The sequence below is a fragment of the Pseudonaja textilis genome, chromosome 1 (genome assembly GCF_049901715.1).
Source record: "Pseudonaja textilis isolate UNSWEBS1 chromosome 1, rPseTex1.2, whole genome shotgun sequence".
Classification (NCBI taxonomy): Eukaryota; Metazoa; Chordata; class Lepidosauria; order Squamata; family Elapidae; genus Pseudonaja; species Pseudonaja textilis.
This window is the reverse complement of record NC_141990.1, coordinates 266,921,935-266,934,875: the sequence shown is the minus strand read 5'-3', so window position 1 is coordinate 266,934,875 and position 12,941 is coordinate 266,921,935.

Genomic DNA, 12,941 nt, shown 5'->3' with positions numbered 1-12,941 from the left:
CAACATATTTATGGGAATTGTAATGCTTCTGTTTTACCTGGGCTACCAGATTATTATTGTTTATTAAATTTATATGCTGCTCATCTCCTGGTTCATGGTGACTTAAGTGGCTTACAGTGTAATAAAACAGAAAAACAAACATTAAAATTACAAAAGATTTTAAAAGATGTAGATCATTTTAATTCTTTGCTGCCATGTAGTAGCTATCTGAAGATTTGCAGTCCATATCTGCTGCCGTAGATTAAATTTCCCCACAACAGTTAGGGGAATAAAGGTGGTTTTAGGGGCAAGAATGGAAGGGGAAAAAATTTCAATCTTAAAATATGAAGAAAAGCCAGAATGTTTTGGTTTTGCTCTTTTCAGTGGATGGGTTCCAGCAGCCTCTCTCTAGACATTTAGACATTGCCCATTCTAAAAGAATCAATTGTTTATTCATTGAGATAAGCAAAAATAAGAAAAACTACATATTTACTGTTGGGCACAACATACAAATTCAGCTTTGGGCTGCCACATCACGACATTTCATGCAAAATAAAAATACAAACAGTCTCTTTGGAATTTAGTGCTATGAACTAAGCCTGGGTTCTCACTGGTTGCTGTATTAACACTTAAAATAGTTCATTAGGAAAAATAAGTTGTATTCTATAAAACACTGCAGTTGAAATTCTTGTTATCACCCTACTGACTTTGCTCAGAAGCAGGTCCTTTCTCCCTATGCAATACAGTTCCAACCATCGTTTGAAAACTAGTAAGCAAAGGAAGTATATCAAAACATTTTATTCTATACAAAAGAAGCAAGCTAGAATAAAAATTTCTGCTTTATTTATTGATTGATTGAATTTATTGCTGCCTATTTGCCCATGGCTACTCGAGGTGGCTTACAGAATATAAAACTACATTTAAAACAATAAAAAATAAAAAGAATCAAATCAATTAATAAAATACAATATAACAAAATCACCCCCCAACTCCCACCCGCCCGCCCTGACAACAGCAGATCACACGATCCATTTAATGGGCTCCATCCATTAAGGTCTGCTGGCAGAACCAGGTCTTCAGCCCCTTCCGGAAGAGTATTAGAGTGGGGGCCATTCTAATTTCCACGGAGAAGGCCCTCTTGGGCCCCACCAGGTGTACCTCCCTTGGGGATGGGACCCACAACATTCCCTGCCTCCCCACTCTGATAGGTCGGGTAGATGTGACCGGCAAGACATGGTCCCTCAAGCCATGAAGGGCTTTAAAGGTGCCAACCAGCACCTTGAATTGCACCCAGAACCAAATTGGCAACCAATTTTTGAGCGCTATATGTCAAATTATTGTTACTATAAGTGATAAGAGGTTTTTTATTACACTTAGCATGACAGAATGTAAAGTATTGTGAATGCGGTTCAGAGTTGCTTATCCATTAATACAGAAGATCTAGGTCAGCAGATATTACTGCTTGTGGATAACAGTGTAATTGTTTATGATGATACTGTTTGGCTGGTTCTCTCTGTTTCCTCACTGTTGCCTCTACGTGCAGCTAGTTCACCTCGCTGCGTTGCATCTTGGGTAGCGCATGAGCATGAACTAAACAAACTGGCTATCTTAGGCAGCCAAACTACTATGTAATAATATAGGCTCCCTGGCTCTCAATATACAAATGCCATACATTAAATAATAAACACTTACCTCTCACATGCCAGAGGATCTTCCAAATTTTCAGGACAGATTTGCAGGGGTCAGAGTGGGAATTAATCCTTAGAAACCATGTTTTGTTGAGTAGAGTCTGTATCACAGACCATCTGTATTTAATTCGGTATATTTAAACATTGGAGGATATAACACTTCAAGCAAAATGGTCTTGCCACTTTACTTGACATTTTTAACTGATTGGATTGGATTTTTATATTGGTTTTTAATTTAGATGTAACTCCAACAACTTAAGCAAAAGCCAATTATATTGGGATGTTCTGTTTTCTCTGATACATAGCGTGGCTGCATATCGTTACCACTTCATTATCACAAAATCTAATTCTCATTAAGCTATTCCGGCTGGCTTCCATCTGCTTTCACATCATTGCATTTTTCTGAATTTGAGGTTAGATAGGTGACTCGGCTGTGTTTCAAGAATATTCCTGGTCTGTACACATTTCCTTTCAGTATTCAAGGATAGAAAAGAATAATTCAGTTGTTTGACTGGATAGCCATGGTAAAAATGTTGGGTTGCAGCATCTATTAAGAAAATTGAAGAAGTACAATTTTATGAGAAAAAAACCTATTTTGCACATATGCATGTTTATAGGCGTTATTCTGAGAGATAACTTATAATCCAATGAATTCTCCAACTGGTACAAGAGATAAAAAAAATCTATTCCTATGCAGTTATTGTTTCTTTAACTGGTGGGCAGAGCCAGGATGTCTTTTCTGTTTAATTTCTTTACTGGGACATCTTGAGTAACTAAAATAGGAATGGATAGGAAGGCCAGAGTACAATGGTTGCACTAAGGAGCATTGTGCCTCACAAGGTTAGGATGCTGGGCTGAAGACTGACAGGCTCATGTTCAAGACCTGGTTGCTGCTGCAGGACGAAGTGAGCTTCCATCATATCCTCCAGCTTCTGCCGAATCAGCAGTTCAAAAACATGTGTAGATAATTGGATACTGTCAGCCTCAAGATCTCTTCGGGTACCCTAACTGCTATCTATCTCATTTATTTCTCCCATATCTTCTCTACTGCTAGGCTTACTTCTTTCGGCTGTCATTAGCAACGGGGGGAGGGGTATTTGTGGGGGGGAAGAGAGCTGGAGGTGTTTTGCATTCCTTTACTGTGGGCAGAAAAAGGAGGGGGTGTATGATTTCTTCTTTTCAACTTTCCATTTCCTTGCTAGCCTCTATCCCTTTTTGCGCAGCTGCGAAGTCTTATCAAAATATGTCAAGGTCAACGGACAGAGGCCTCATCACCACCTGAAGATGCCCACATGATCATATTCAGAACTTTTAATTGGAAGAGACTTCTGGATTTTGGGGGGTGGGAACAATTCCATTTCTTTGTATGTGTGATCTGCGCGCCAAATTCTCAGTTTCGGAATTCCATCTGTAGCTTCCTTTTCATTCTCCAGTAAAAGAATAACTTTGCTCTGATCCATGGAGTCTGGGTATTTCTTTCTTGGATTTTGAAAGGAGCACACACTGACATTATTCCAAAACTCACCATCAGCCCACCCGGAGAAAACACCAATTTTTCTTCCGAGGGGGTTTCACATCATGTCATCTCCAGCCGGCGATGAAGATGACCAGGGAGCTGTGGGGGGGCAGCCAATGCTGTTACCAGAGATGCCAGCCGCTGACTTGTTAGCTGACCTTACACTGGAAGAAACTCCAGCTGAGATGCCCAGATGGTCGTTAGGAGTTGGATGGAGAGATCCGGAAGATCCCCCACTCCTGGAATCACTGTAAGTCGAAGAGGTGCGAGGGCGGCTGTGGCAAGAGGGGAGGAGATGGAATGCAGGCTGGATCAAGCCGGAAAAGCTTTAAGGATGCTTCTGAGAAACCCGGCAGGGCTCCAATATATGAGGGGGAAAGGGGAGCGAGTTCAGCCTGGGGAAGTCGGGCTGCCGCCACCCCCCTAGCCCAGCCCACGCCAGCGCAACAACCAGCCGCCCCCTGGGGAGCCCCAGCAGCGGGGGTAATGCCTAGAAGACGCCACCTGCCCTCCTTAGATGTGAAGTTTGGAGGAAATCCCAAGGATCTGGGGTTTTTCCTGGTACAGATTGGAAGCTATATGGCAGAATATGAAAGGGAGTTCACCTCTGAGGCAGCCAAAGTAAGATGTGTTACCAGGACCCTGGAGGGGTTGGCAGCAGACTGGGTGGTGGCTTTGTATAATGATAAATCCCCCCAACTACGAAGCCTCGATGTTTTCATGACTGCTTTGAGGAGGAGTTTTGAAGACCCTCTGGCGGAGAGAAGGGCCAGGATCAGAATGAAAACCATAACTCAAGGGGGGAGATCAGTGGCTGACTACACCCAAGAGTTCAGACAGCTGGCATACCGCATCCGAGGCTGGTCCCAGGAGGCTCTAATAGAAGCCTACAAAGATGGCCTAAATGAAGAGGTATACCACATGTGCATCTCCAGAAGGGATCCACATGACTTGCAGTTGTGGTACCTGCTAGCGGAAGAAGTGGAAATAGATCTAGCCCGAAGCAGACGCAGAGGAGGCCCCGCATGGAGCAACCTGCTCCCTCCCCGGCTCCGAGAGACCCCTAAACCCCGAAAGGGAGGGGTGATGGCAAGGGCCAAATCGACTGCCTGTTTTCGTTGTGGGAAGGAGGGCCACCGGATTGCGGATTGTCGAGTCAAACCAGATCCAAAGAAAGGACGGGGCCCAGGAAGGAAACCCGAATCCTCCCCAACCAGGCCCCGCGAAACCGGGCTAAAGATAGGGGAGGTTGTAGAAGTCGCTCCCCCAGCGGAAAAAGAGCTGGGACCTCCGACTCCTCCCGACGAGAGTGAGACCGACTCGGAAGACGACATCCCGGTAAGTCCTAACCGGGGGCCCCTTACCATCCCAATTAAGTTAAGGGTGCCCACCTCGGGGACCGAGGGGGAAATGCTGGCCTTATTGGACTCGGGGTGCACGAGGTGCTTAATTAACATGAAAGTAGTTAAGGGCATGGGCATCGGACTGAGAAACTTGAGAACGCCCATATCCTTTTGTCAGTTGGATGGATCTGAGGCGGGAGGTTGCCCTGCACGTTTTATAACGGAACCCCTAGAGATGACCATGGGAACCCACAGCGAGACCCTGTGTTTTATTGTGGTTCCCGGGATGGAACAGTCCCTAATCTTGGGATTGCCCTGGCTTCGGAAATGGAATCCCCAAGTGAACTGGAGAGAGGGGTGGATACGGATTCGTACCGACCGACTTCCGGAAGGGGAGGAGCAACCCCCCCCCCCGGGAACTGGAGAGAATCCCCATCCGAAGCCCCAAACCCCTGCTGAGACAGCTTCCGCAGGGGCCGAGTGCATAAAAGGGGAGGAGAAAATCCCGAAAGAGTACTGGGACCTGAGAGAGGTGTTTAGCGAAGAGGCCTCCGATGAGCTCCCTCCCCATCGGTCAACTGATTGCAGCATTGAATTTCTACCGGGGGTGATGCTCCCGAAACCAAAGATGTATTCGATGACCCCAAGGGAGTTGGAGGAATTGAGATTGTTTATCGACAAGAACTTGAAATGAGGTTTCATCCAACCTGCCAGACCTCGAGTGGTGGCCCCTGTGATGTTCCGTGAGAAGAAAGATGGCTCCAAGCGCTTGGTGGTGGACTATCGAAATTTGAACGCGGTATCCGTGGAGAACGTGTACCCCCTTCCTCTAATGAAGGACATGTTAGCCCACCTGGCCAAGGGAAGATCTTCACGAAACTGGACTTGCGGGAGGCTTACTACGAATCGAATTAAAGAGGGGGATAGTGGAAAACTGCATTCAACTGTCCGATGGGTTGCTTCCAGTTCAATGTTCTCCCATTTGGCCTACAGGGGGCACCAGCCGTTTTCATGCAAATGATCAACCAGGTGCTCCACGAACATTTATATAAGGGGGTTTTGGTCTACCTGGACGATATCCTTATCTACACGGAGACTAGAGACCAACATGTGAAACTGGTACGGTCCGTGTTGCACAAACTGCGAGCTGCCAAATTGTACGCCAAATTGTCCAAATGTGAGTTCCACCAAGAAAAAATTGACTACCTGGGATATCGTATCTCACCCGAGGGTCTCGAGATGGACCCGGAGAAGGTACGAGCCGTATTGGATTGGGCTCCACCGAGAACCCGAAAACAACTTCAAAGTTTCCTTGGATTTGCCAACTTTTACCGGCAATTCATCCCATGTTTTGCTAAAATAGCCATGCCTATCACCAACCTCCTAAAAACAAAGGGAGAAGCGAAGCCAAAGCCCAGCCAGCCGTTGAGTTGGTCCATGGAGTGCCAAGCCGCTTTTGAGAAGCTAAAAAGACTATTTGCTGCAGAACCAGTGCTAAAGCATCCAGACATGGATGTCCCCTTCGTGATCCAAGCTGATGCGAGCGATGTGGCTGTAGGAGCGGTCTTACTTCAGTTAAACGAAAAGGGGACACTACAACCGTGTGCCTACACCTCCCGTAAATTAACTGACACTGAACGTAGATGGGCCGTCTGGGAGAAAGAAGCCTTTGCAGTCTGTTGGGCCCTAATGACCTGGAGGCATTTTCTGGAAGGCGCAAGGCACCCATTTGAGGTATGGACTGATCACAAAAATCTGGAGGCCTTAAAAACGCCTCAGAAATTATCTCCTAAGCAAGTTAGGTGGGCCCAGTACTTCAAGCGATTCAATTTCTTCCTGAAATACATCCCAGGAGGAAAGAATTTTATGGCGGATGCTTTATCTAGAATGCCTCAATACAACAGTGTTCGAAAAGAAGTGATAAGTCCGATTGTGCCCACCACACAGCTGGCTGCACCAGTGGTCACCAGAGCTCAAAAAAAGAAACAAGAGGCAGATCTGCCCAATGACTTGATCGAACGATTTAAAGAAGCTCTGAAAACAGATGAGTGGTTCCAGGCAAATGTGAATAACTGCACCGTTAGAGATGGGTTAGCCTGGATGGGTGCGAAGCTGTATGTACCAAAAACACTGAGAAGCCAAGTGTTACAACAGACTCATGACTCCAAGGCAGCGGGTCATTTTGGCTTCGTGAAGACCTTACACCTGGTGAAGCGGCAGTTCTGGTGGCCCTCTTTGAAAAAAGACATTGAATCTTATGTAGCAAGCTGCCGAGTTTGCGCCTCAGCCAAGAGACCTCCTGGTAAGCCGCCAGGTCTGTTGCAGAATGTGGCCAGACCAACTGCCCCTTGGAAGGAAATTTCTATGGACTTTATAGTAGATTTACCTGAGAGTGCTGGGCACACAGTCATCTGGGTGGTGACCGATTTGTTTTCCAAGCAAGCACACTTCATTCCTTGCTCCAAGATTCCCTCGGCGAAGTCGTTAGCCAAACTGTTCATTATACATGTCTACAGACTGCATGGTGTCCCTGAACGTGTGATATCAGATCGAGGGGTTCAATTTCCAATTCCAATACCAATTCAGTGGGCAACTTAACGGACATGAAAAGAGCCTCCAACTGGGCATCCCCTGAGCAAGAGTGATGTTTTCTTTCAACCCCAGTGGTGGTATTCTACTGGTTCACTTGGTTCTGCCGAGCCCGTATTCCATGTTCACCTTTATCCTCTGCTTTTGAAGCGCAGCTGCTTTGTGTGGCACAGCAGAGTTCTGCGTGGCAACTGCTGAAGCGACAGAGTGCAGGATTGCAGGAAGTGAGTTGGAACACTTTGCGCCTGCACAAACACCTCTGTGCCTGCACAAAGCGCATTTGGCATGCACATGCGTGCAAATTGTGTGCATGTGCGCAAAGCACACCCATCAAGCCATGCCCATCAAACCGGTGGTAAAAATCTTGGAATCCCACCACTGTTCAACCCAGAAGCGCATTGACACACTCAACAAAACTAGTAGCAATGGTTGCGCTCCGGACTTGCTGTTCTGCAAGCAAAATACATGGAATTCAAGACTAAATGGATGGAACATTTGAAACTCTTGAAATGATTTATCAAAAGCGCACATGGAGAATTTTTCTTATTCAAAAGGACCAGAGGTCACCCAATGAACTTAATTTGAAGGAGAATTCAAATAAAAGTATTTTTCACATGTTGGGTAATTTATCTGCAGAATTCATTCTCACAAAAAACGGAAGGATTACTAACTTGAGTGGCTTTAAAAGGGGACCTATGAAGATATGAAGGACAGGTTATATATGAAGGTCTAATTTTGAAAATTACCTCTGGGCTCAGGTCAATGTATTTCCAAATTCTAGGCTCAGAGTAACAACCACGGGAGAGGGATATAGCATCTCTTGTTCATGATTACCCCAGTGGCCTCCGATTAGCCACTGGAAAAATAAGATTTAAATGGCCCTTTGTGTAATCTATATATATAAATTTTATTGAATTTACAATTAAAAAATAACATAACAACATTACATATGCAACAGAGAGAGAAAAAGAAGAAAGAAAGAAGAGAAAGAGAGAGGAAAAGAAAAAAAAAAAAAAAAAAAAAACGCTCGGTCTTGCGACCGAAAAAGGAGAAAAAGAAGTATAAAAGAGAGAAAAAAAACAAAGAGACGGAAGAAAAAAGAAAATACGTTAAAACCAAACAGATATTCTTTTTGACAGTCTGCAAGATCCAATTCTCCTACCTTACTTTAAATATACACATCTTATCACTATTTATGCTTAAATTACCAATTATTCATTGAACAGTTTATCTCTGATATAACCAATTATACCACGCATTCCAATTATTATCAAATGCTGAAGACTCTTTATTTTTAAGAGCTATGGTTAAATTGTCCATTTCTGCGCAGTCACATATTTTCTGAATGACCAATTGATCTGTAGGTAAACAGGATGATTTCCAGCACTGGGCAAATGCTAATCTGGCCGCAGTTAGAATATGAATTATTATATATTTCGTCTTTTTAGGAAAATGTTTATCAGAGATCCCTAGTAGGAAGAACTCTGGTTTGTATAAAAGTAGTTGGGCTACTTTTATATTCTAAACTCTGTTGGAAGAAAGAGGTGAACTATTTTTGCAGAGAGCTGTCTACTTGGAATTTTCATCAATTGAAATCATCCACCATTCCCTATCACAAGTGAAATTCTACTGTGTACAAAGCTTGATTCAGTCCAGTGTGCCTGAGTAGGGCATTGGTTATTATGTTTATAGTATTTATATTATAAGTAAATAAAATACATTCAACAGCTGTAAAAATAATCTGAAGGTTACAGTTCAAAAGTTAAATATCTGAGAAGCTGCGATAATTCATGTAAGCCTATGCTTCGACTTGCATAGAATGTTTATTCAGTTTTCATTTGTATTCTGTATATGGAGTGCATTGTGAATACCAAACATAATAATGAACAAGAGCTCAACTTTATCAGAAATGTTTCTATGATTGCCTGTCTGCAACAAAAAGAAGATACTTGATACTCAATTGATGTGATGACCCGGGAAGCAGCACACATATAAATAAATTCCCAAACGTAAATAAATTTCCTTTAATGCCTCCAACTTGGCTCACTGTTCAATTGTTCGCAATTGGACATTAAACTCTTTCCAAAATAGTCTCCAAAAGAAAGAAATACAGTCCAAACTCAAAGAACAGATAATGGAGAAATAAAAAACCAAAACAAACCGCACTGAAGGAATTTCCATGACAGATCAGGATAATTAATTACAAACTTCCAGAAGATAAGGCACAGTCCATTGGAAGAACGCCAACCAAGATAAACCTCAGCCAGAAATAGCAACTCTGCGTTTTAAAAGCCCCTCCTTTATACTATTCCCCACAGCTGCAGCCAGTGAGGGGATCATGGCCGCTTCCTCTCCTGTAAGCCATGTTATACCCTTCTCTGTTCCTCCCTGTGAGCCCTAGGATGAAGAAGGAATGGGCCTGGGTCTTCCTCTGACTTCCCAGCCAGCCTCTGCCCTTCCCCAGCCTCCTGCACAACCTCTCCCAGCCTCCTCCACAACCTCTAGAGTGGACACACTTCCACTCCCTGTTGGCTGTTCCTCCTCTCCCTCGGAGTCAGTCTCCACCAGGGGCATGACAATTGAAGTAAACTTTACTTAAAAGAAAAGGATCAATTCCTAGAGGTTCTGTGCTGGATGATGTGGGAAATTTATTTTCCTGTGGAGTCCTGAGTGCTCAGTGAGCTTGGTTGTCTGATCGCAGATGTTTCATTACCCAACTAAGTAGCATCATCAGTGTTAGTGAGTGTGGAGCTTGTTTTGTGTTTATATACAGTATCTTGCTCTGCTGTTGTTTATTTTAATTATTTTATTTGTCCAATTTATACAGGTAATCCTTGATACATGATCACAATTGAGCCCCAAATTTTTGTTGCTAAGCAATACATTTATTAAGTTAGTTTCCCCCCGTTTTATGACCTTTCCTGTCACGGTTATTAAGTGAACCACTGTGATTGTTAAATTAGTATCATGGTTGTTAAGGGAATCTGCTTTGCTTGTCAGTAGGTCACAAAGGGTGATCACATGACCCTGTGACACTGCAACCATCATAAATATAAGTCACTTGTCAAGCATCCAAATCTTGATCACGTGACCTTGGGAATGCTGCAGTGGTAATAAGCATGATAAATGGTCATAAGTTAGGTTTTTTTTCCAGTTCTGTTGTAACTTCAAATGGCCACTAAATGAATTGTTGTAAGTCAACGACCACCATTAATGTATACCTACCGATCTCAAGGTGGTTGATAGGAGTATGGTTTTCTCCTAGGCAGTCCCTTGATTATTGTTTTCTGAGTCTTTATCTGCTGTTAATTCCTCCTTATTTGAATGTTGGTTGCTGAAAAAAATGATCTTTTGATCTTTTTTGTTTCCTTCTTATCTTTTTTATTGCCTCTTGAATAGTGTGTAAATGTAGTTTATTTTTAATGTGTCCAGTGATTTCTGATTTGTTTGAATGCCAAGCTTTCTGGTGTTTTGGATTGAGCACTGGTTAACTAGCACTGATAATGTTACCTAATTGGGTAATGAAACATCTGCAAGCAAACAAACCAACCCTCAGAGAGCACCAAGGATAGTTCAACCCTGAGCTGCACATATTGGAATTTATTTTTCTGCTGTGCATCGTACCAAGTTAATACTATTGCACGTTGCATCTCTTCCTCTCACTCTATGCTATTCTCCACTCAATAGTTCTGCATCACAGACTCCATCTCATTAAGACATTAAGGGTTGCTGAATATTTTTTTTTTTTCAGCTTTAAGAGCAGTTTGTATAAAATCAGTGCTTTTGGAATTCAGAATAAATAGTGCGGTAGAGAAGGTTTTAAGCAATGCATAAACATATTTCAAACCAAAAATGCTCATATGAAAAATGGATGTGTATTTATTAGGACTATGCAAAGCTACTTGGAGAAATTGAAATACAATTTCTAGGTGCGGCATTTATTATCAGTCTAATCATTACTTTTCTGCCCCTGTATGCAGTGCAATCATAGAATCTGTGTAAGCAAATATACAGGTTAAAAGACTTCATGTAAAACTGAAATGAAAAAAAAAAATCTGTTTCCTGATTGCAGCCCACATCACAGTTAAGAATGCAGATTCACATCTATCACATCTCAGCACTGTTGGTTTGCTTTTACTCTGAATTAGATTAAAAAATAGAAAAAAGATTTTCCTGTTCTTAACATTTTTGTAACAATTTGGGAACAACTTCTATATTCAAAGAGAGGAAATGAAGAATCAGTATAATCAAGGTGTTGGACTGACAGTGAGAAACCCAAGTTCTAGTCCAGTTCTAGTCCCAAGCTTGGCAACTTTAAGACTTGTGGACTTCAACTTCTCCAGCTGGCTGGAGAATTCTGGGAGTTGAAGTCCACAAGTCTTAAAGTTGCCAAGTTTGGGGACCTCTGATCTAGTCCATCCTCAGCTATAGTGACTCAGAGAGACTTTGAGCCACTCATTGGTCACTCAGGATATATCATGGGGCATTATGCATATATCCCTAATTTCATGAATGACAGGTGAACCTAATAACCAAAGATCTATTTTAATGTAGACCTTTCTGGCAGGATATCTCATTGTGGACTGAAAAGTTCCATCTTCACTGAGGTTCCCCTTTAGAAAACTCAATTTCTCTCTTTGGTTCCCACTGAAACAAACTCTTTACCTATTTTTTTAAATAAAGCAAGTATTCTTTTTTCTAATATACATTTCTTACAAATTACATCTCGTTTCACTTTTGTTCAAATAGTGAATTTTTTCTCTTTTTGAACAGCATTCCATTTATATTACACATAAGGCATTTAAAATCCACATTTATGCCAAAAATTGTAGAAAAGATCAATACCTGCAGCTCCTTACATGATACCTCCTTCCTCAGATTCTTCTTTGTTGCATAATTCCTTTTGTCACTTACATTTATATTTTTCCATTTCTTTAAATTTTTCTAGGAAGCCTCTTGCTTTTGGAACTAAGTTAAATCGGAACCTCTGCTGTTTAAAAGTGAAAATCACATCTTCCAATTTATTCCAATGAGCTTATCAGTAAAAAAAAAAAAAAGCTCTCATTTATGCAGTATTCTAATTGCAATTTCTTTAGGTATAATTGCATCTAGATTATTAATTTCATCTAATATTAAAATGTTGCTGCAAAACCTAATCTCTGATCTTAGTGATAAAGTATACAGACTATCCCCTAGCACATTTCTTTGTTTTGCAAGCTGTATGTTTCTCCTCTACAATTTGTCTATCTCTGCATCTACATCATCTTATCTCATTCCAGAAATTTTGTTAAAGGTTGAACAATCTTTTCTGTAGTGTATACTTCAGAATTCTGAATCTCAAACAAGTTGTTTTCTACCACAGTTCCAATAATGCCAGATTGTATATTTTCCATCTCTTTTATTATTCCTTTTTCTTTTTAAGATTTCCACTTTGTCTTTGTTTTAGTTCTTTAGTCAATTAACCTACAGACTTTTCAATTCTTAACCTCTTGTTTTATTTTTTTCAGCTTTACAAATCTTCCATTTATCCTTCAAATGAAGTCCATCTTTTTTTGAGATTCAAATAATTCTTCAAATTCTTCAGACATTTTTTGTAATATTTCTATTGATTGTTCTAATGATTTCCTTTTCCCTTCTCCAATTTTTACTGCTTTCATAGTAGTTGCCATTTTTAAAATTTATAAGCCAGAAAGTGAGAATAGATCAATTAAAAAGCAGAAAATAAAAGGGAGTCTTTTCTTCCTTCCTTCCTTCCTTCCTTCCTTCCTTCCTTCCTTCCTTCCTTCCTTCCTTCCTTCTTTCTTTCTTTCTTTCTTTCTTTCTTTC